We start from the raw sequence: 24337 nt of genomic DNA, 5'->3' as shown, positions 1-24337 counted from the left end.
CATGACTGCACTTCGGTGGCGAGTCAAACGGGAGGCTCTCAACGGAGTAGCTATTTGTGAACTCGCTTTGATTTTTTCTTTGTTATCTCGGATTGTCGCCACTGTAGAGACAGCAAGGCCTAAGGCCTTTGCGACCTGGCTGAGCTTTTCACCCACTTCAAACCGTCTTAACACTTCTAATTTCACGTCGAGGGTAATTGCTTTCCGTTCCCTTTTGGCACTCGGGATGGCCGTCGCATATCGGGGCCTTTTCCCAGGCATCTTTGCCTCCGTAATGTACTAAAAGAACAGCAGTCCCAGGTGCGAGAAAGCCTGTGGTTATTCTATGCCCTCTTGCAGAACTTAGGGAAGAGAAAGTGGGGCTTCGAGGAGGCACAGGCTGCCGTCCCTGGAGACGTGGAAGGGTCAGCACAGGCCGGCCCACGACACTGCCCAGGATCAGGCCGCTTCATTCTGGGCTCCAGGGCGGCCAGCGTGGGCCTCCGGCGTCGATCAGAGCGTCCACATCCCTGGACAGCACGCGTGGGTTTCCGTGACGCAGAAACAACTCCGTGAGCGGCAGTAGGCTGCACAGCACACGCAGCCCCAGTGCTGTGCTTCCTCCCGGAACCGATTCCCAGCGCAGCGCTGGGACCACCAGGAGCACTTCGGGCTGGGCCTAGCGGGTCGCCGTTCGCTCTGGTGAGCCGCTTCCCATGGAGGACCCCGGAAATACCTGCCCTTGGAGACGCCGGATTTAAAATAAATCTAAAGGCGCTGGCTGTCCCCTCAGCACCTGGTCCGCGTCGGTCACCGCGGGCCAGGGCGGCGCGCAGGTTGAGATCCAAGTCAGGCCGTAGACTAGACACCTAAGGAGAGGTCCCCGCGTCGTCGCCTTGGCCTCACCGCGCCTGCGTCAGGCACCCGGAGGTTGGCCGGGGGTGTGGCGCCCTATGACCTATTTGCCGCTGCACTGGGCGTGCGCGCGCCCCAGGGGCGCGAGGTCGGGGGTGGGGGTTGTCGCAGTGGCTGGTGGCGGCGGCCGGTAGCAGGGTGGTGGCCGTGCCGCTCGCCGTGCTGTGGCGATGCGGCGGACCGCCCAGCAGGTGAGCGGGGAGGCGTTGCCCGCCGGTTCCGGACGGCAGGGGCGGTGGCTGCGCTCGACGCCGCGGTGACGCCATCCAGCTGCGCCGGCCGGCGCGGGGACCGGGTGTGGGAACCGGGGCACCGAGAAGCGGGTGCGCGGCGGCGGCTACCACATCCCCCGCCAGCGCGGGGGAGCGGGGCGCGGGAACCGGGTGCGGGAACCCGGGCACCGAGAGGCGGAGGCGCGGCGGCGGCGACCACACCCCCGGCCGGCTGGCCCCGGGGCTCCAGCCCATCCCCGCGGCTGAGCAGGCTGACGCTCGCCCGAACCGGTTCCGTCTGTCCTCCGAGCCCCCTCCCTTTTCTTCGAAAGTTCCCGCTGCCTCTCAGCGCCCTGCCCACTGCCCGCGCGTCCTCATTCCGCTCTCCCAAGAGCCGCGTGGAGCGAATTGCGTTCAGGCCTCGCTCCGCTGCGAACCTACCGTGTCTTCTAGGGCGCTCGCTCCGACCGCGAGGTGGTTTCCTCCTGGGCTCAGCGGTGATATGACTTCTGCACTGTCTCGCAGGGTTGCTCTCCGTTTTGATGACGGACGTGAAAGAGTTTTGGCAAGTGCTATGTGGTTTTTATTCGAACAACATTCGTCGAGTCCAGTTCTGCCACTCTAATCGTAACTAACATTTTTTGAGGGCTTCCGTGCTAAGGGCTTTACGGGGACTGTCTCCGTTAAGTCTTATACCCGTCCTTTAGGTAGGAGCTGCTCTAACTCTATTTTATAGGCGAGGAAACGTAAGGCTACAGCTGGTCAGCATATTCGCTTTTAGATACTCCTGTATTGTACGCCTTCCCGTGGGTTAGATACGCTGAAATACACCATATTTTAAGGTTTGTTTTTGTACATCCCAGGGAGTAGTGATCACATTGAATTCTTTTCTGAGAGACTAATGTGGAGCCTCCGGATTTTGATCGGAGAAAGTTATCTTGGTTTTCAGACAGTATTGAAAGACAGTGAACTTTCCCCTCTCATCTCTGTTCATTTCGGAGCTGGTGCACGTCAGTTTCAGGTTGTTTCCGGCAACATCAGTGAAAGCAGAGCCTTTCACCTGTGGCCACGTGGCCCTCAGCATTGCAGGGGGCTGTTCTAGTTGTTAACTGGATGGAAGGCAGTAATCGACGGGGTGCAGCACAGGTGTGTCATGAATTCCATGGACCTCAGTGGTTTTAGTTATGAAGGGAGGAAGTTGCATGATCTTTGGGTTCCTCCCCACACTGAGCTGTTCTGTTCATCTGTGGAGTCTGCTAGCCAGGGCATGTCACAGGGAACAGGACAGGCAAGGCCTTTGCCCCATGAGCTGCTGTCCTTTGAGGCCTTGGTGACCTGTAGGCTGAGGGGGGCATGTGAAGGCTGGAGATGAAGTAGCAGACTGCTTTATAGTTAAAAGATGTGCCCTTTTAACTATAGTCAGCACTCCTCAAGGGGAAGCTTATGTTCTGGAAGTTTTTATGAGTTATTTTTTCATTCAGTGAGCTTCCTACATTGTTCCTGCCACACAAGACAACAGATGTGTAGGTAGCACGTTAGGCGGTTAGATGAGGTATGAAGGAAGAGGAAGCAGAGCAAAGGAAGCAGGAAGCGAAGAGAAGGGGTGGAGGAGGATAAACGTCACGTTCTCTTAGGTGGGGTGATCGGCTTCTGAAGGAAGTGTGGGGATTGAGCAGGAGCTGCGGGCAGATTCCCAGGCGCCTGGTGGGGCTGCACCTGTGTGCATCTGAGGCACACACCAGGGTCACCTGATTTGTGATCTTACAAAGAAAGGACCGTGGTACCTTGGTTGTTAAAGGGAGACTGTGGTGTGCACAGCTTCACGTGTTGGCTTTGCATATCCAAACACCAAGAATGGATGGTAGACCCCTGTCTTTGAGAGCTGCATCTGACCTAATGTGGTCCCCTAACCAAATCAGAAAAAGGCTAAATTATAAATTAAAATAAAGGAATTGGATATTTTCTCAAGTTTTGGAGGCCTGAAGATCATACTTTGTCCTTCTAGGGCTGGAGGCCGCCTGACAGCGAGACTGGCCGCCAGAATCCTCGTCTCACGCCTCCAGCTCCCAGTTACCTTACCTCAGGCGCTCACCAGCCTCTCTGAACTTCTGCGTTCCCACCCCGTAGGGGGACGGCAGCACCTGCTTCCTCAGGGTGGGCACTGAGGAGCGGAGGAGGTGACCAAAGCGCCTGGCACCCAACCAGGGCCCAGGACCACCACCTTCTGTGCGCCTTTGCCTAGACTTCCCCTCGCAGTGACAGCCTTTGTGACATCAGGTTCTGGTCCCCTTGTGCGCGGTGACTTGCTACGGTGGGGAGGTGACATTCATGGCGCAGAGGCTCCAGGAGCCTCGTCGCTGTTAACCGCCATGTCTCCTTCCAGAGCTTCCCTGTGTGCAGTTTTCCCTGATTTTAGTATCTTTCTCATAGCTTACCTTACTTTTTAGTGCTCTGTGGCCTTTGATAGGGATGTGTGAATAATTTGGCTTATGAGCAAATTAATAATCGTTAGGGAATGAGTTTGCGTGGGGGAATAGCCTGCCTCACCGTGAAAGGTGGCACGACTGAAATAATGCAAGTGTCGTCACCTGTGGATGCAGTTTCACTGTAACAAAATACTGGGAACAATCCAGATCTCTGGTTAGGTTGGGGTTTTTGAATACAGTTAGTAGTAGGTTAGTGAGTGTGCTTAGAGCTTGTTTTTCGTTTGGTGGCTTTTATTGTGCTCGTTCTTGCTGTGGTGGCTTTTGACCTGTGACAGTGAAAACCGAGGTTGTCTCTGCTTCTGTCCTTAATTGATGTTCAGTATTGTTAGCAGCTTACGGTAAAAGCTGTTGCTTTCCTCTTGGAGAACTCTAGAAAGTACAACGTCTAGGAAAAACATTTGCTTTCCTGACAAACATACTAACCTGTGGCTGATCAAAGATAAATCATAATACTCTTTGGTTTTTAAATTTCATATGATTTTAATGTTAGAATAATGTTTGTTTTTGAGGCTGTAAAAATTTCAGTGACTAAAATTGCGTCAGGCAGGAAGTGATTAGTTTTGTTTTTTGGTTTTTTTTTGACAGCTGTAGCTATAAACATTCTTCATGGGGCTCCTCTGGTGGTGCAGTGGTTAAGAATCCGCCTGCCAATGCAGGGGACACGGGTTCGAGCCCTGGTCCGGGAAGATCTCACATGCCACGGAGGAACTAACCCCGTGCGCCACAACTACTGAACCTGTGCTCTAGAGCCCTGTGCTCCACAGCAAGAGAAGCCACCGCGGTGAGAAGCCTGCGCACTGCAACAAAGAGTAGCCCCACTTGCTGTAACTAGAGAAAGCCCGAGTGCAGCAACGAAGACCCAATGCAGCCAAAAATAAAAAAAAATTCTTCATGTATCTGTGCATTACATTTAGTTTCTTATTCTCCTGTTTGAATCATATTTTTAATGAGATAAAGCAGATAAAGGCCTTAGGTTTACACCCCAGCCCAAATCCTGGTCCCTTTGAGCCTGTAACTGCCACTGTGAGAAGATGCCCCATCAGATTGCAGAGGAAGCTAATTCTCTTTCCCATTTCAGTGCCTCCAGGGAATCCGCTTTCAGCACTTGGCTCTGTGGAAGAGACAGACGTCAGTTTCCCAGTGGCCGTGTTCAAAACCACCCAAAGGTACCTGTCTTCCTCCTACCATCGTTGGCAGCATAAGGTCACAGGAACCGAGGCTAGTGTGGCTTCCTTGGTGTCCTGCGTCATGGGGAGTGGGGACAGGGCGCATGATGGCTCAGGAGGCCCGGACCTCTCGTTTTCTAGCTTCCATGTTCAGTCACACTTAGCTCTCCCCATTTCTGGGTTACCTGCCCCACGTCTTTACAGTTTTGATATATCAGTGTAGGTGGTGAAAGAGAAACTCTTCCAGGAGGAAGTTGCTGCTGGGTGAATCTTTGGGGATGCATGGGAACAAACCTTTGTTTCTGCACGTCTGAGGGCCAAGCTGAGTCTCACGTTTGGAAAGCAGAGCAGAGATCTCGTGTAGACTGCAGTTAGTTTGGGGCACGTGTGCCCCCGAGGGCGGGCTCTGGGCTGTGCTCAGCGCTTCTCGGGAGACCCTGTGTGGAGGCTTGCAGTGCAGAGCAGAAGGCAGCTAGGACGTGGCGGTGCATGCTGGTCTCACCAAGCTGAAGTCAGGAAGAAAACCCTCTCCTGCGTTGACAGTATGGCTGCTTTTGTGAGTGTGGTGTGTGCTCTTAAAGTACCAGAACCTCATCATTTTGTCCCAGTGGGTTTGAGAAGTTCTTTAAGAGGAGTAGAAGAAACACAGACTTAGAAAACCAACAGCTCCAAAACAAAAACAAGAACAAAAACAAAAACAAAATGGTAAAAGGGACATTTGACAAATCAGATCGTCAAAATTTTACATTTGAGAATTTTTTAATTCTTTAATGAAGTTAACTAATTAATGTATTTTTGGACACACGTGCAGCATGTGGGGTCCCCGACCATGGATTGAACCCTCGCCCCCTGCAGTGGAAGCACAGCGTCCTAACCACTGGACCGCCAGGGAAGTCCCCACTGGAGAATTTTTGAAGCGTTCATTAATTTTGAGCCAGGCTGGGGAGGTGAGCGGCAGGTGGCCCGGGCGTGGGTGGTCCTGGTATTTCCTTCCCGTCACTTGTGCGTGGACGTGGCCTCACTGCCTCCCTTTGTCTTTGGGGCTCAGCGCCTCCATAGCTTGTGTGGATCTGAAGCCTCGACAAATCTGTTTGTGAAGTTACGGCATAGTTTGGTGATGTGGATGAGTGAAGTGAATATTCAGCGGGTGTGTTTTCTCCTGGGGAATGTCTCCTGCTCGGGTAGCCAGGAGCAAGAAGTGGAACGCGGCCCATAAAAGCTCGTTGGGAGGAGTGCTTACATGATTCGCTACAACCGTAAGACTTCTTTGAAGACTCATGTTTTGCCTTTAATGTTTATGCAGATCTTCACTCTATCCTATAATATGTTTGGCTGTTCCTGGGGTCATTCTGGCCTTCGGGCTTCCCTGGCTTTGGGTCGGGGTTGCTGCAGTGGTGCCGTGTACGTCGTGGGGCAGCTCGGGCTTTTATCCTGGAACTTGTGTGAATGTTGTGCGCAGGCCCTGTGTCTGCTGTTGTTGACTGGCTGTGGAGGGATTGCCTAGTGGAGGAAGTGATTTTTGTCTCAAGCCTCTGTGTGCCTACCTTTTCTTTACTCGGGGGGATGATTTTTATTTTTTTAATATTTATTTATTTGGCTCTGCTGGGTCTTAGTTGCGGCATGCGGGATCTTCATCGCCGTTTGCTGGATCTTTCTTAGTTATGGCACTCGGGCTCCTTAGTTGCGGCATGCGAGCTCTTAGTTGTGGCATATGGGATCTAGTTCCATGACCAGGGATTGAACCCGGGACCCCTGCATTGGGAGCGCGGAGCCTTAGCCACTGGACCACCAGGGAAGTCCTAGAGAAATGATTTTTTTCTGAGTTTTGGGTTAGTTTCCTAAGATCTTATGGAAAAACACATTCCTGTGTGTGTTCTCCACTTTCAGCTCTTTACTTCTGGTTTCCCCATAAAGCGATTCTGCAACAGCTCAGCTCAGTTCTGACACTCTACCTGGAGTTGGCATCAGATTCCACCCACGGGTTAAGGGTTCAGTCTTGAATTCCGCCCCCCAACACCCACTTCAGACGCCAATCACAAATCCAGGTTGTCACCTGCGCTTCTGACCAACTGGTTGTAAGTCAGAGGTTCCCGTAACCCCCTTCTCTGGTCCAGTTAATTTGCCAGAGTGGCTCACGGAACTCGGGAAACCGATTTACTTACTGGACGGCTGGTTTATTATGAAGGACGTTATAAACGAACAGCCAGACGGAGAGGTACACAGGGCGAGGTTGGGAAGGGTCCCGGGGGGAACGTGGGGTGCGCCCGTGTCCAGCACGTGGACAGCTTCCTGTCCACCGATGTGGAAGCTCTCTGAACCCGGCCCTTTTGGGTTTTGTGGAGGTTCTGTTGCACGGGCAGTGTTGATTAAATCACTGGTGATGGATTCAAACTACAGAGGTCGTGGGACAGGGGAGCTGTAAGTTCCAACCCTCCAGGCCCCTGGACCCAGCCCCCTCCTCGGGGGCTTCCCAGAAGTCATCTCATTAGCGCGAACTCTGATGTGGTGAAAGGGGCCTACTATGGACAGCAAAAGATGTCTTCTTTCTTCTCACTTAAGAAATTACGAGGCTTTGGGGGCTCCTTTCGGGAAGACCAAATGTATATTTCCCATTAAAAAGCAAACATCGCACAGGTCACACAGAGGTAAGTACCTGTCAGATGCCACGTTAGCAGTTATTTGCCTCTGTCTTATATTCTTTCCCCTTGTCGTTTCTGTGTACGCTAAAATGCCTTCTGGAAATTTTAATTGGAGGTGTACTTGATTTAGTTACATGGGGAGAGGAGGGTTTTTCCTTGGATGTGCCCAGCTCTCCAGGACCATTCGAGCCACCTGATCCTTAGATTGCACTAGGAGGTAATGGGGCCCTTAGAGCACAGATGGGCATGTCCTGAGTAAGACCCATCCCCCCCAGTACATACTTGGCATCTGACGGAAGGGTGGGGGGCTCTGGGGGTGCTTGTGGGGCTGGACTGGTGTAATTTCAACTGTTCCTGCTTCACACGTGCACGCTACAGGAGGAGGCTTGGGGACTGGACCAGTCATCTAGTCTGTGGGCCACAGGTGTTCTGAGGGGAGGGGGTCGTGTCTGAGAGTTGGTGGCATGAGTGCCAGCCTGTCTCATCACTTATTTAAAAGTAACACCTCCTAGGGAATTCCCTGGCAGTGCAGTGGTTAGGACTCCACGCTTTCACTGCCGAGGGCCCGGGTTCGGGGAGCTGAGATCCTGAAAGCCGAGAGGCTCGGCAGCCCCCCCCGCCCAAAAAAAGACAAAAAACAAAAAGACAACTGGTGATGCAAGGTGACAACTCACACGTGGGTACAGTCACTCATGATTTCAAAGAGTGTGAGAAACTGTTTTAAATGTTCCTTCTTGTCTGGAAACGTGTGGGGTTGACGTGGGCCCACAGTCCCCACCACCGGGGCCGTGCCCTGATCCCAGGAGGGCACGGCAAGCTCTCCTGCAGCCCTTCCGAAGGGCACGCTGCCACGTTCCACTCTGCCCCTTGCCGCCCCAGCCGCGTCCCTTCCGCTCCAGGAGGCACCCGTTCTGGGGACATTGTGTGCTGGAAAGCATTTCCCTGTGCTCTGAATCCTCCTTCTCTGGACAGTTAGATATGATTGTTTTCTGAGGTCAGAGTTTGTTTTTTCTCTTAGGAACTAGTGAACCAAAGGATGCTGGTCCTGGACGGATGGAGAGAAGAGAGGAGGAAAGCGGGACGACTTTGCCTGGTGGAAACGGTCGCAGAAGGTTTGTGCGTGTCTGAGGACCAGGCCCAGACGGCCTGTCACTTTTCCGAAGACGTAGTCCCTGCAGGCTCGGGCTTCGGACAGCTTTTCTGCTTGTGTTGCAAAGATTCTAAGCAGTGGATTCAATTTCTAAAACCGCGGAGATTTCCATCTGAATTTTTAAAGACCCAGAGAAGCGATCACCTCAGGGATGCTGGCTGCTTCTCCGGGGTGGCCCAGGGAGCCGCAGCGCTGCTGTGGTCTCCGATGCGGGCAGTGGGCAGGTTTGGCCTTGCACATGGAGGCCGCAGGGAGCGGGGTCAGGAGGGAGGGTCTGGGCGACCTCTCCCACGTCTGTGAAAGGAAATGGCCGTTTTCATGCAAGAAGCACCCTCATTTACCTGTAACATGTGTCTGTGTTCTATTTTTCCACAGGGAGAGGTTCCCTGGGTGACAAGGATTTCCGCAGTCTGGCCGTTCTGGGGTCAGGTGTTGCTATGAGATTTCTCTACTTCTGTTTCCGAGATCCTCGGAAGGAAATCACCTGGAAGCACTTCGTGCAGTATTACCTGGCGAGAGGTCTGGTGAGGGACTCACACACTGCCTGCTTGGGGTGAAGGTGGCCGGTCAGCCTCGGGGTGCAGACGCGCGCGGCTTTCCTTTCGCCAGTGACTGCGCCGCCCCACGCCCACGCCCGTGTTCGCTGGGTGGACGTCTCTCTTTTTTTTTTTCCGGTACGCGGGCCTCTCACTGCTGTGGCCTCTCCCGTTGCGGAGCACAGGCTCCGGATGCGCAGGCTCAGCGGCCATGGCTCACGGGCCCAGCCGCTCCGCGGCATGTGGGATCCTCCCGGACCGGGGCACGAACCCGCACCCCTTGCATCGGCAGGCGGACTCTCAACCATTGCGCCACCAGGGAAGCCCCGGACGTCTCTTTAACATCACGGCCTGACTCATCTTGCATTAGCTTTGGCTTCTGACACTTGGTTCTGTTTGTTTATCTTTACACTTCATTCTCGAATTGGATTGAGAGCTTTCCTCCTCTTAGGGCGCCCCTGCCCTGCTGGCTGGCCCTGGACGGGGCAGAGCCGGCGCTGTCAGCGCTGGACTCTGACTCACACCAGCAGAGTCCCCCCGGCTTGTCCTGCGAGATGCTCAGGCTGGAGTGTAAACTTCCCCAAGCACAGAGGCCTTGCTTCCCTGTTGCCCTGAACAGCGCACGATGAAGGTTGGGCTTTCCCTCTGTGTGGTGATGTCATAAGGAGTTCTTGTTTTCCACCAGGTCTGTGGCTGGGGCCTGTGTTGTCTTCTGTCCTCAGGCTGGGGGCGATGCTCCCTGTGTAATGGGGGAAAGGCTGCTGCAGCCCCTCTCCACTAAGGACCTGCCCCTGTAAGTGTGGCCTGGGCGGGGTGAGGGTGGGGTGAGACCAGCGTCCTGTGCCTGCATTTGGGACAGGTTCCAGAGTTTCTTTGACGTCTGACGTGGCTTACAGAGACATGGTTGTTCCAAAACGGCCTGGAACACGTAAGGGCGACGTGTTCCCTCCCCAGCCCACCTGATGCAGCCCTGCGCTCAGCTCCTGCAGTGCCTGGTGGGGCCCGACTCTCGCCTGGCTCAGTTAGACGAGGACCAGGTCCCGCTCACTCGGGGGAACTTTCACGTAAGCTGGGAGAGTCCAGCACGTGAACGTGAGGGCTGCATCCTCTCCCAGCCCCACCTGAGCTGTCTGAGGAGATCCCCTGATAATATCTTCAGGTGTCACAGAAACAAGTCATCTTATGCACAGAGGTCCCTGGCCTGGAACAGACGTTCTTTTGTGAAGGGGTTGTTTGGGAACAAAAAACTACAATATTCCAAAACCTCGGTTGCAGTCTTCGGTTTCTGGGGGATTTTTTTTTTTTAAATGTATGTACATTTTGTTTCTTTTTTTTTAATATATATTTATTTATTTATTTATTTATTTATTTATTTATTTATTTATTTATTTATTTATTTATTTATTTATTTATTTATTTATTTATTTATTTATTTATTTATTTATTTATTTATTTATTTATTTATTTATTTATTTATTTATTTATTTGGTTGTGGCACGTGGGGTCCTTGATTGCAGCACATGGGCTTCTTAGTTGTGGCATGTGAACTCTTAGTTGTGGCATGCATGTGGGATCTAGTTCCCTGACCTGGGATCGAACTCAGGCCCCCTGCATTGGGAGTGCAGAGTCTTAACCACTGGACCACCAGGGAAGTCTGAGCAATCTTCATTTTAAAACAGCATTGCTTTTTTTCCTGATTACAAATGTAATACATGCTTGCTGCAAAAAACTTTGGGGAAATAAATAAAAGTATAAAGAAAGAAATCACCATCTGCTAACCCAGGCTGGCCTTTTGTTGTGATCCTCCTGGCCGGTCTGAAAGCGGAGCTGCTCCCTCTTTTACACCCTCCGTCTGACTGTCCCGTTGCACACTCCAGCAGTGGTGCTCCACGCTGGGGGAAGTGGGAGGTGTCAGCTGGGCAGGGGTCCCGCAGGGCAGGGAGGATGCACCATGCCCTCGCCTCCATGAACCTGAGAGCTGGTGGGGCCTGGCTGGCTGGGGCTCCGTGTGTTGGCAGAGAAGCCAGGGCGGACAGTCAGCTGGAGTCCTGTCTGCCGTGGTTTCAGCTGTGTTTCAGGCGTGTGCAGGAGTCGGGTGGTGGCGAGGTTCCACACTCGGTCGTGTTCTTGCCGTGCAATCCTCAGTCTTCCCGTTGTTTCCAGGAGGAGCTGTGGTGTTTCCAGTGGTTATGGTGGTGTTGACAGCAGACTGTGTCCGAAGTTCCCCAGAGGGCGTGCGCCTTCTGGGCAGCAGGCTGTTTAGGCAACAGCAGCTAGCAGTCCTTGGGGCTGCACTTTCATTCTCGTCGGCACTGTTTTCTTGTGGTGCCTGCTGTCCGACCAGGGATCGAACCTGCAAAGCCCAGAATCCTAACCACTAGGCCGCCAGGGAACTTCCCTCCTTCGGGATTTTTAAGCCAGTTTGGAGGCTTAGTGCTCAGATGTGCCACATTTTAATCCCTCTTCTTGCACTGGTTCCTGTTTATTAAAATAATCCCAGGCTAAAATTGTCCACGTTAGTAGGAAACAAAACCAAGACCTGTCCTGCGGAGTGTGAGCTGCCCTCGGAGAGTGGCGCGGCCCCTGTGTGTGAGGCTCGTCTGAGGAAGAGGCCCAGGGTTGCTATGTCGTGTCTTGCCTGGGACCTCAGCTCTTCTGACTGGTCGTCTCTTTTCTAGGTGGACCGGCTGGAAGTCGTGAACAGTTTGTGCGTGTTATTACTGCCCCTGGGACATCGTCTGAGGTGAGGGCTGGGTTCAAGGCCGGTGTCCTAGATGTAGATTTTGGTTTCAGCGTAAGGTGTAGTTTTCTGGGAATTCCCTCATGGTCCAGTGGTTAGGACTCCGAGCTCTCCCTGCCAAGGACGCAGGTTCAATCCCTGGTTGGGGAACTAAGATCCTGCAAGCCTCGCGGCCAAAAAAAAGGTATAGTTTTCTGTTTTTTTAGAGAAATGCCTTCCCTGGTTTCACTTTCCAGCACCCACTTGTGCTCGTTTGTTTTGGTGACACGACAGGAACAGTCTTCCAAGTAGCGCAGGACCCTCATAAAGCTATAACTGTGCTTCAGTTTTGCCAAGTAACACATGACAGCTGCCAGCTGAGATCTGGAAGGGGGAAGAATAAAATGACAGAGGAAGGCGACGTCAGCTGTCAATGGGCATTTATACTTTGACCTCAACCCTAAGCCTGTGGTTTGGGGCCAGGACAGGTGGCCTGTGAGAGCTGCTCCGGGCTTTGCTGGGAGAGGTGCTGGGGAGGGGCGGCGGCTGTGGGGGGCACCCCCTACAGCGCCTGGCACCTTGGTCTCTGCAGAAGTTTGTGTGGTTCAACATCAGCAGCATGGACACCTTCGAGCGCAACCTGGAGACCACCCACTGGGAGCTGGGCATCGAGGTCCCGGGGCAGACAGCTGTGGTCTACACCACCGAGAGCGATGGGTGAGTGGGTGCAGCTGGGCCCGGTACTGGCCACGCGGCGCTTCCTGCTGTGCCCGCTCAGGCGTGTTACAAGTGTTCTCCGATAGTCACGGTGTCTGTGGTGGAAGATAAATTTGTTGGCTCGGTTTTTATTGAGGAAAGAATTGATCAGGGAAATGTTTAGCTAGGCAGCCTGAGGACTGTGTGCAGTGGGCCGGGAAGGGCTCCGCTGTGGGGAGGCCGTGCTGGGTCTGGAGGGGTGAAACTCGATTTCACCCACAGGTGAAGTTGAGCAGGTAGGTGTGCGTGGATGGGGGAAGCTGCATATACAGGTTAGCACATTAAAAAGCAAACTGTTCCCTTTTGTGTAGCAAAACCAAGTTCTGGAGCCGTCCACTGTTCACGGCCTGGAGGCAGTGTTTCTGGCCTGTCTCTCAAGGGAATGTGACAGATGGTTTTCTTGGACTTTCTAGGTCTTTCTTGCGAAGCCTGGTGCCCACCTTTCCCCTGATCGGAATCCTCCTCTATGTCGCGAGGAGGGGCCCGATGGGGGCTGGGCGTGGCAGGCGAGGAGGGGGCCTCTTTACCGTTGGCGAGACCACAGCCAAGAAGATCATGAAGAACACCGTCGGCGTGCGCTTTGCGGACGTGGCTGGTTGCGAAGAAGCCAAGTTGGAGGTCATGCAGTTTGTGAATTTCCTGAAGAATCCCAAGCAGTATCAGGACCTCGGGGCCAAAATTCCAAAGGTACTGATTTGAGAAAACATGGTGATGCTCTGAGCTTCGCCCTGGTTCACTGTGGACAGAGCTGGGACCGTGTAGCTTGTGGTAATGATGCTGCGTCTTGTTAATCACAGTGGGGAGTGGAAATCCTCTTATCTGATCAGCTGTTTGAAACTATAAAACTGGAATCATAGGGACAGTGCACGCCCACCTGGAGTGTGTTTATTTCACCTTCAAGCACAAACATACATCTTTGTTGGTGTGGTGTCTCATTTAGAGCACAGGCCTTCCTTTGAGTTTGGCCCCAGTGATCAAATTCTCTGTCAAATATCCTGCACAAAGCACTTAACGTCTATAGTTTTGTTTCTTTAAAATGAACTGAGAACGTAGAAGCAGTCTGAGTGCAGGCTCCTATATTTTTATGACTTTTTCTTACTCTTTCAGTTTTCTATCCATTCAATTTGGCAGCATTTTTTCTTTAACAGTTTGCCTTTATTACTTTATTATCTAAAGCCTTCAACTTTGTTTTCAAAGAAACAACTTTCTTTACTTATTATCAAAGTATATAATTAAAATAAGTACACGGAATTCCCTGGCGGTCTAGTGGTTAGGACTTGGGGCTTTCCTTCCCATGGCCCGGGTTTAATCCCTGGCTGGGAAACTAAGATTCTGCAAGCTGTGTAGCATGGCCAAAAAAAAAAAGAAAGAAAGAAAAAACCATCAAGTACAACTCTCGTAAATGGGTTTGGGATCAGATGCAGCTGTCTCTCGGGAAGCCCACGACCCAGTAGTGGGACAGGTGTGCGGTGTGGACGCAGGTTGGGGTGCTGTGCAGAGGAAGTGGAGCTACGGTGATTCTGGCCGCTCCGTCTACCTGCAGGTGTCTCTGGGTGTCGCCCTATCGAGGGCCCGGCTGAAGCTGTGAGTCCTTTTCCCAGAAAGGTTTGCGTCTCACATAGAATAGATTCACAGATCCCTCGAGGCATCCCTGGGCCCTGGACCAGGCTACGAGCTCTCGGGTGGACAGTGCTCACCGCATGGACCTTCCTGGTGGCCCCGTGCGTCCCCCAGAGTGCCCTGAACAACAGGAGAGCATGACTGACCGCTGGGGCTTTGTGGGCAGGAGGTTTGCGCTTCTGTTTGACCACCTGGTGAGAGCTGGCTGGAAAGCCGGGTGTGGGGGGCACAGAAGGCACCCTGGGTCCCATGACCCCTGCCTTGAGGAGACCCTCTGTGAATCCACATTCACGGGGACGTGGGGCCCTGACGCCTTGTGGTTTTGAGTTTTGTGGCTCCCTCCTCCCTCCCTTTATGTATTTTATTTTTGTCCTTAAAGACTTAAAAAAACAACCTTAGAGTCTCCTCTGAAAGAAGTAGACGTTAACTCACACCCTCGACTACCGGTGGAGCAGCGTGAGCCCCACTTAACTCTCTCCTCGTTTCTCAGGCGTAATGGTAAGCCCGGAAGGAACACTGAGCTGTGTTCCTGGGGCGTGAATTGTGAATTTCAACCTTAAGTAAGCGTAGAAAAAGGCGGGTTGTCGATCAGGAAGCACAGGTGCCAGTGACCACACACAGGGGCCGCCTTCACAGCTGCCGGTGGGCGCGCTGGACAGAATCACGTGACCAGGTCTGGGGCGTGCGCTCTTGTTTGTCCTGGTGTGAGTTGGTGTGTTTCACAGGGCAGTTTGGCAAAGACCATTAAACATCAGACCGCGAGATCCAGCGAGCTCTGCCCTGGGAGGGTTGCCTGAAGAAATAACCTGCTCGGCTGTACTGGGGGTGTGGGGGGCTTTCCCATGTCTGCAGCGTTTGAACGTTTCATGGTGAACGTGCGTTCATTTTACAAGCAGAAAGTATCACACCAAAAGCAAACCTCAGCCGACCCGCGTGGAGCAGGCCTAGAAAACGCCTGTTCAGTAGAACGTGACTTTCTCCTCGGCCCCATCTGTGCCCTTTCAGAACCAGGCATTGCCTTTCTGTTTCAGGGAGCCATGCTCACTGGTCCTCCTGCTACCGGCAAAACGCTTCTCGCCAGGGCGACTGCGGGGGACGCCAGCGTGCCCTTCATCACCGTGAATGGGTCCGAGTTCCTGGAAATGTTTGTCGGCGTCGGTCCAGCTCGGGTAGGTGGTTGCGCCCTTGTCCTTGCCCTGGGCTTCGTGTGGGACCCTGGCAACAGGCGCAGAGCGCAGATGTGCAGCGGGAGCCGGGCGGGCAGGCAGAGCAGCTGAGATGAGAGTCGAGTTCCAGAGGCGAGGGCTCAGCTTGGTGAGCGCTTTAGTCCTGTGTTGGTACCAGTGGCAAAGCAGACCCTGCGTGGACTCCTGTTTCAGGTCCGTGACGTGTTTGCAATGGCCCGAAAAAATGCTCCCTGTGTCTTATTCATTGAAGAGATTGACGCGATTGGCAGGAATCGCGGCCGTGGGCACTTTGGGGACCAGGGCGAGCAGGAGAACCCCTGAACCAGCTGCTCGTGGAGATGGGCGGTGAGCGGCTGCATGACTGTCCGCCAGGCCTTCCTGTGTGCGGGACCTCCCCGGGCGAGAACCCCTGCTTGCTCTCTTTTGAGGAAGGCTGTTTTCGGCACACACGGTGCAGGAAGCTGCCCTCAGAGCTCAGCGCAGGACGGGCCGACACCCAGGCTCCTTCCACGCTGGCCTCTGACTCGGGGAGGTCCCAGCTCAACGTGACAGCCCAGCAGCCCTGCCGAAGCTTCGCGGGAAGAGTCTAGGCGTTCTTATTAGTTTCCAAATTTGGAGAAGCTTTCGTTGGACCTTTGGCAGGTCTTGTCCTCACTTTGGCTTTGGAGGTGTGTTGGGGTCCCCGACAGGACCCAGGGTTTGGTGATTCGCCTGGAGGACTCCGTGTTTAGTTGGATTCAGGACCACGGTTGAGTGCAGTGACAGGATACAGCAGAATCCCAGGGAGCAGGAGCCTGGTGGCCAGGGAAGCCGGCCACGGTCTCTGGAGCCCTGGAGTCACAGGATGCAGCTCCTTCCCTGGCAACGGGCTGGGTGACACTCGGGAGTGGGGTTTCCCCTGGGGGCTGGTCACGTGGCAGCCTCTGCCCAGCATGTGCCACGATCCCAGCCTCCCAGGAGCAAGGCAGGTGCTTCGCAGAAACCACACGTCCGCACGCACAGTTGAGGCGCAGGGAGCCCCTCTTATCGGGGCGGTCCTGAATCCCAGGTCCCAGAGGTGGCCGAGGGCCCCCGTGAGCAGGCCTTTCTGCGGATGAGTGCTGGGTGAGCTCAGGCCCTCGCCGCCCCATCTGCCTTCCAGTTGGGCTCCCTGAGCCCAGCAAGCCGTCCAGGGCCTGGGTGGAGGCAGGTCTCCGCAGCGGCCCAGGGCCCCGACGGTGGAGGCTCTGCCTGGCCCCTGCAGCTTGCCGTGTGGTGTCAGAGGCTGGCCGTAATAGACCAGTAATGAATTAGGATGGGCGTCCGTGGCCTGAGGAAGGTCTGGTTACCCACCAGTGCATGTGCGCCTCAGTCAGCATTGGGGGCCGCGGGGACCAGAGCCACTGGTTGCCTTCTGAGACGAATCAGAGCTAGCCCTGGGCGTGAGTGTCCGCCCCACACTGAGCAGCCCGTGCAGTGGGCTGTGGGCCCGCAGGAGAAGCAGGCCCAGCGTGGGGCTTCCAGGGTGGGCGGCAGGGGTCCTGGGAAGACGGCACCAGCTGCGCAGGGGAGGAGCCCTGGGAAGAGGAGAGACCCCTGCTGCCTGGGCCCCCTCCTTGGGCTCACCTGCTTCTCTCATGTCCAGGGTTCAGCTCTACCACAAGCGTCATGGTGCTGGCCAGCACCAACCGCCCCGACATCCTTGACCTGGCCCTGACACGGCCCGGCCGGTTTGACCGTCAGATTTACATTGGTGAGTGTGCTGGTTGCCTGGGTGCTGAGGCTTGGCTCTTCCCTCCTTTGGGTTAAAAGTTTGGTTAGATCTTTAGCTGTGTCTTTGGAGGAGATTTTGATCGGGGTCCTAAAGCCGTTAATACAGTGTTGTGAAACGGTGGAGGTACGTGGGTGCCCCCCACTTTGGGAAGAACAGGTGTACTTGGGACTGGGGGAAGGTCACTGCAGTCCATGCAGGTGGGAGCGAGGTGACAGACTTGGATCCTTCAGCTTTTACTTTTTGTGCGCCGTTAGTGAGACAAGCATTCACCCTGGCCCTTTCCACTGGTGAGGAGATGCTGGGATTTTAGGACTTGAGTCCTGCACGGACCCCGTGCTGCCAGGGCGGCCAGAGTTTGCTTGTGGTTGGGTCCCTGTCCTGGGATGGATTTGCGTGGACCAGAAGCTCCACGGTCAGGAAGTTCTCTGATGTGTTGAAGAGCTGAACGTACGTGACCTGTGGGTCGTTTCTGCCGCGGGGAGCTCCCTGGCCCAGGTCAGACAGCCGAGTGTGCAGCACAGACACGCAGGGGAGGGCCCTTGCAGTGAAGTGGCTGCAGGTGGCCCCGCCCTGACCCTCAGTGCCTCTCTCTCTGTTAGGCCCCCCTGACATCAGAGGCAGGTCGTCCATCTTCAGGGTCCACCTGCGTCCACTCAAGTTGGACGAGAGCCTCAGCAAGGACGCCCTGGCGAGGAAGCTTGCGGCCCTCACTCCAGGCTTCATGGGTGAGTGTGGCCAGCTGGGCCGTGCGGGTCTGGGCATGTCGTCGGTGGGTGGTGTCTGGTTGTGCCATTTGGTCCTGGCATGTGCTACCCTTGTCTTTAGAACTTTTGAGTCTGATGGACATATCGGAGGCCTCAGAGATGATTAGCCCCAAGGCTGGCTTGTGCCTGTTTGAACTCCTGCCACCCCGGGAACATAGGGCAGTGATGCCTCATCCCCTTGGCATGCTGCCCATTGAAGGGGTCATGGTTCAGCACTTCCCAAATTGGATGACAGACCTGAGTCTACACGTCCAAGGAACTGAATAAACTCCAAGACGTCCACACTGAGATACAGTGTAATCCACGTTGGTCAGAGGTAACGAGAGACTGTTGAAGCCAACCAGACAGAAGGGACATCTAGTGGGGCCGGGTCTTCAGTGAGGCTAACAACCGATTCTTCTTGGAGACCATGAGGCCAGAAGGCAGCGGATCTGGCAAAACTGTTGTTCAATAGGGGAGGAGAAATAAAGGCATTGCTAGATTGTTTTTTAAAGTTGAGGGAACTTATTATATTTAAACCTGCCCTCCAGGAAATGCTGGAGTCCTTTGGGCTGAAATGAAAGGGTGCTGGCCAGTGACTCAAAGCTGTGTGGGGAAATAGCCCTGGGAAAGGGAACTGCATAGGTAAACGTAAAGGCCAGCATCCTGTGTGTTTTTGGTTTGCAGCTCCTCTGTTTTCTCTTTATGATTTAAAGGGCAGGTGCTTAAACCCATAAAGACATGTCTGTGTTCATGGGCACACGACGTAAAAAAAAAGGAACCTGTGAGGGTGGGCGGGGCTGTGTAGGAACAGAACCTTTGTACATTGTTAAAGCTGGAAAGGGAAAAACTGGTTCTAACCTTCCTGTGGAGCTGCCAGGGGACTGAAGAGCCAGCACAGTCTGTGCAGAGCAGAGATGGAAGACACACTTCCCTAATGCAGAACTTACTACAGAGCTCCAGTAAACAGAATGGGGCTGCTGGCGCAAGGGTGGGCATAGACCAATAGAGGAGAACTGAGAGCCTAGATGTGCGCTTGTGCCTCTCGGTCAGTTGTTGTTTTTTTAAATTTATTTTATTCATTTATTTTTGGCGCGTTAGGTCTTCGTTGCACGCGGGCTTTCTCTAGTTGTGGTGAGCGGGGGCTACTCTTCGTTGCAGTGCGCGGGCTTCTCATTGCGGTGGCTTCTCTCGTTGTGGAGCACGGGCTCTAGGCGCACAGGCTTCAGTAGTTGTGGCTCGCGGGCTGTAGAGCGTAGGCTCGGTAGTTGTGGCGCACGGGCTTAGTCGCTCCGCAGCATGTGGAATCTTCCCAGACCGGGACTCGAAACCATGTCCCCTGCATTGGCAGGTGGATTCTTAACCACTGTGCCACCAGGGAAGTCCTTGGTCAGTTGTTTTTGTCAAAGGTGTGAAGACCATTTGATGGGGAAAGAACAGTTTGTTCAATCAAATGCGCTGGGTCAACGGTGTCCACAAGCAAAAGGACGAAACTAGACCTTAGACCACATGCAGCGGTCGAGTCAAAATGGCTAAGAGACCTAAACTGTGGAGCTAGAACTATAAAGGTCTTAAAAGCAAATCTCTGTGACCTTGGATTTGGCAATGGTTTCTTAAAGCACAAGCAACAAGTGAGAAAACAAATTAGATTTTTTCAAAATTAAAATCTTTTGTGCGTCAAGGGACATTATTGAGGTGGTGAGAAGACAGCCCACAGAATGGAAGAAACTATTTGGAGATTATGCATCTGGTAGGGGTTTATAATCCAAAATATTTAAGGAACCCAATTTAAAAACGGGAAAAGGATTTGAACATTTTTCCAAAGAAGGTATACAGATGGCCAGAAAGCACATAAAAAGGTGCCCAGTGATATTAGGAAAATGCATATGAAAACCACAGTATGATATCACCTCACACCTACCAGGATGGCCATAAAAGGCAGATGGATGAGTTGCCAGGGGTGTAGGGAGACGGCCGTGCTCGCATGGTGCTGGTGCGGATGTAAGATAGTGTGGCCATGGGGATCCACCTGGCAGTTCTTCAAGAAGTGAAATACAGTTACCGTATGACCCCAGTTCCACTCCTCGGTATCAAAGAGAATTGAAAACATTTGTTCACAAAAAGGCTTTACACAGATGTTCACAGCAACATAATTCATAATAGCTGAGAGGTAGAGGGCACCCCAGTGTCCAGCGGTGCGTGACTGGATGGATGGGTGTGTGTGGAGTGGGTACAGAGGGCCAGCTCTACTGGCCACGTTATATCAGGGACTTGAGCGTCCGTGGAGTTTGCCATCTCCTGTGGAGGCCTCGGGGCGACTGTGCATGTGATGGAACCTCATTCAGCTGTGAAAAGGAATGAAATACCAATATACACGCTACGATAGCAGATGAACGTGAAAATGCCGTGCCGAGTGAAAGAAGCACACACAAAAGTCCACGTGTCGTGTGATTCCATTTACGTGAAACGTCCAGAAGAGGCAAATCCATAGAGATAGAAAGTAGGTTAGTGGTCGGCTGGGCATGTGTACAGGAATTAGCCACATACGTCACATCCGTGATGGAAATGTCTGAAATGAGATCAGGGCAATGGTCGCACATCTTGATAAATTTACTAAAAGTCTTTGAAATGTACACTTAAAACGGATAGATTTTACGTTAAATAAATCATACCTCAGTAAATTGTTCAACCAAAATACTGGCTGAAAGCAACGGTGACTGACATGGCAGGTCCCATTTCCTTCAAGTCCTTGACCTAGTTTAGCTCTGGTCCCTCTGCTGGAGATTTTCCTCTAACAGCCCGCCCTGGGGCACTGATGGGACTGTTTCTCCTTTTCCGGGTCGGGTGCTGATATTTCTAATGTTTGCAGTGAAGCGCCCCTGATCGCCGCCCGCCACTTGAGTCCTTTGGTCCGGGAGAAGCTCTTGGAGCAGGCGGTTGAGAGGGTCATCGGAGGCGAGCCGGGCAGTGCTGAGGGGCGGTTTCCAGCTCTGACCCACAGCGGGCCCACCCTGGGGCCCCAGCTTCACTTCAGTGAGCTGCAGCCGTGGACAGTTTTCCAGACCAAAATCTGGGACTTGGGATCTGCCAGCGGCTTTCGTGCTCTTACTCGAGCAACATTTAGAATTTCAAAGAGATGTAACCTCCAGGGCGCTGCTTCAGACCCAGGTTCGGGTTCTGCCCGTGGCTGAGAGGCAGGTTTTTTGCGTGCTTCCTTGGGAAGCTTCAGCGTGGGGCAGAGGTCTCCCGAGTGCCCTCCCGTGGACGGAGGTCAGGGAGGTGTCCGTGCGGCCAGCAGCTGTCCTTCATGATCCCGCCCCACAGCTGTGAGAGCCAGCCCGTCTCCAGACAGCAGGTTGGCAGGGCTGCTTTGTCTTTGCTTCACGTCTTATTGAAGTGTGGCATGCACAGACAAGTGTCAGTAACCCAAGGCAGTCGCCGCAGCTGCTCGACGCTGTCCTGGGGGCGCCGCTGAGCTGACCAGCCCTGAAGGTGAGCTCACGCGGGTCGTGGTGCCTTCTCTGTGCCCTGTTCCCTGCCTGCGACTGGGTGTAGGCGGCGTAGAGAATGCTCCTGGTCTCCCTGCGTCCCGCCTCACTGCCAGTCAAGCCACAGAGAGTAGCTCGCCCCCTTGGCTACATACGGGCCCCCAAAGGCACCTGCCGCTTGCACGGTGGGGTGGGGCTTCGGCAGAGCAGAAGGCAGTGTAGCGTCTGGTATGGGGGGACAGGCGCCCAGCAGGCCTGAGCAGTGTGCGTGGAGCGGACAGGCTGTCCTGGGTGGACAGAGGCCCTGACTGGCCCCCAACATGCCCACAGTGCAGAATGGGGCCTTGGCGCCCACCTCTCCGCTGTCCGTTTGTCCTCTGCCTCTTGCCACGAACTTGGCTTGCAGGTCTCGAGAAGAAGACACAGGCCCTGCAACCCAGCGAGAAGATGACGGTGGCCTACCATGAGGCTGGCCACGCGGTGGTGGGCTGGTTTCTGGAGCACGCAGACCCCCTGCTCAAGGTTGGCCCTCCCCCTGCGTATCTGCGGTGTGGTTCAGGGCCCACTCCCCTCCCGGGGGTGCTGTGTGGGCACGGTGCATTCCAGGTGGCGGCCCTCTTCACTCTTTGAGGATGTAATGGTCTAGAATTTGTTACAAGATTCCTTGAGGGGTGGGTGGGCAGAGACGGGGGTGCTGGTTCCAGGAGGGGTCTGGATGCTGGCCACCTGACACCTGGAGGTTCCATGTTAAACTCACCTCACTCTAAACTTTCCCCTGACGGCACGGCTCCTCCACAGCAGCTTCCTGGGACGGCGGGACAGAGGGGGTTTCTGTGTTCATCCTTGGGGTGACCTGTCAGCGCTGGGGCCCAGGGTTTCCTCTCCTCCTCCGGGATGCCCGGGGACCCTGGGGGTAACAGGGCGCGCCTGCCGTATCTGGCAGGTGTCCATCATCCCCCGGGGCAAGGGGCTCGGCTACGCCCAGTGCCTGCCCAGGGAGCAGTACCTGTACGCGCGGGAGCAGCTCTTCGACCGCATGTGCGCCGTGCTGGGTGGCCGCGTGGCTGCGTGGCCGAGCAGCTGTTCTTCGGGCAGATCACCACGGGGCCCAGGACGACCTGAGGAAGGTCACCCAGAGTGCGTACGCCCAGGTAAGGCGGTGGCCGTGGGGGCTGGGAAGGGGGCTCAGGGCACCGTCCGCCAGGCTCACGCCCGCCCCTCGCCTGCCCCAGATTGTGCAGTTCGGGATGAGCGAGAAGCTGGGCCAGGTGTCCTTCGACCTCTCCCAGCCTGGCGAGGTGCTGGTGGAGAAGCCGTACAGCGAGGCCACGGTCCAGCTCATCGACCAGGAGGCTCGGCGGCTGGTCAGCTCTGCGCACGCGCGCACCCTGGACCTGCTGATGCGCTGCCGGGAGCAGGTGGACAAGGCGAGTGGAGCCGGCCCGTCCCCAGGGTCGGGACGGGGGCCCTACAGGGCGCTGATCGGACCGCCTCACGTGGCCCGGTGTGCAGGTGGGCAGGCGGCTGCTGGCCAGGGAGGTGCTGGAGCGGGCCGACGTGGTGGAGCTGCTTGGGCCCCGACCCTTTGTGGAGAAGACCACCTACGACAAGCTCGTGGAGGGCACGGGTGGCCTGGAGGAGGACACGTCCCTTCCCAAGGAGCTGAAGGGCTGGCGCCGGGGGCTGGAGGAGGGCGGCACGGAGTGCCCCATGCAGGAGAGCCCAGCCCAGCGCCCCTGCCTGGAGAGCAGCCTCCGGAATCTCCAGAGAGCAAATTAAAACGCGTGATAATCACAAATGGGTGTTTTCAGGTCAGGGTCCTCTGAGCCCACGGGGATTCCAGCTCCCAGAACGTGCCCTTCCACCGAGGTGGGGGCTGGGACCCTGTTCCCGAGTCAGGGGGGAGGGCAGCGGCTGAAACTCACCTGCCCCCTGGGGGCCTGCGTGTAGGACCCCCTGGGCCTCCCCCAAGGTGGGTGGTGGGCTCATCTGCTGGGGACAGCTGCCCAGTGGGGGGACATCGGTGCTGGTCACCTCACCTGCCCTGGGGAGAGACGGAGAGGGGGCTTTTGGCCCAGTTCAGAAATCCTCAAGGCCTGGTGAGGTTCAGAATTGAGGAAAGGAGAATACTAGCCGGGCGCCAAGCGAGCAGCGGTCAGCGGGGTGGAAGACCAGTGAGTTCGTGGAGGGGCCTCGCCACTTCCACAGGCGGGGTGTCTGGGGGGTACCCCAGTGCAGCCACCCCTGTTCTCAGGGTCGGGGCCTTGCCAACCGTGCGTCTCCGGGAAGCTGTGTTCCTTGTGGCCCGTGTTGTTAGGGTCCAGGAGAGGGGGCTCTGGGTTGCTCCACGTGGTAGGACAGCCACCGGGGGTCGTAGCTAAGCTCTAGGGCTGAGCCTTCCATTCCCCGGTTGGTCCTGGAGCGAGACCAGGGCCCAGCCCCCAGGGAGTCGGGGTGAGTGGACATGGCCCCGCGGGTCCCCAGAGCACGGCCAGGGCGTCGGAGTTGTCAGACTTGTGTCAGTAGCAGCAGCTGCGGCCTTGGTGGGCGACGCGGGCTGAGTGTGCGAGCAGGGGCACCGCCCCACGTGCCCGCCGCTGCTGTCCCGGCCGTGGCCACACGCTGGGCCTCGGGGGTGAAATTTTCCAAATTGTTTGGTATGTTTGCCTCAAAAATAGAGTTTCCAACTTGGGACAAACACTTCCCACCTTGTCGTTTGTGAAATGTGTATTGCTGAATTTCTGAGATCTCCGGGGCTCGCCCTGTGATGCAGCCTTGAACACTCAGCCTCCGTGTGTTGAGCTGCTTGGCGTCCTGCAGGGGCCTGTCCTGGGGCTCCTTCTGATGGAGGTGGGGTGCTCTCTCCTTGACCCCAGGAAGGACCCACGTTGTCCTGAGCCTGGGGGTCTGTTCCTTGGGAGACTGGGTGCAGCCCCTCCCCGGGTCCAGGGCACTCCCCTGGTAACAGCACCCCTGCCTGCGTGCCCC

The 24337-nt window shown here is 55.0% G+C and overlaps 1 pseudogene across 1 annotated transcript; it reads left to right on the top strand.

The window, feature by feature from the left end:
• Positions 1-1096: 1096 nt before the first annotated feature.
• LOC309795505 (mitochondrial inner membrane m-AAA protease component AFG3L1-like) lies at positions 1097-24011 on the top strand (annotated as a pseudogene). The gene is made up of 14 exons (XR_014296228.1): positions 1097-1671; positions 4671-4758; positions 8416-8509; positions 8923-9071; positions 11762-11826; positions 12395-12519; positions 12972-13245; positions 15210-15347; positions 15558-15710; positions 16990-17097; positions 17718-17843; positions 21756-21871; positions 22293-22500; positions 22582-24011. The product of XR_014296228.1 is annotated as a mitochondrial inner membrane m-AAA protease component AFG3L1-like (transcript).
• The last annotated feature ends 326 nt before the right edge of the window (positions 24012-24337 follow it).

This window comes from Mesoplodon mirus (genome assembly GCF_964341445.2).
Source record: "Mesoplodon mirus genome assembly, chromosome: 19".
Taxonomy (NCBI): Eukaryota; Metazoa; Chordata; class Mammalia; order Artiodactyla; family Ziphiidae; genus Mesoplodon; species Mesoplodon mirus.
The sequence above is the reverse complement of the archived record's forward strand: the minus strand, read 5'-3'. Positions and strand labels throughout refer to the sequence as shown.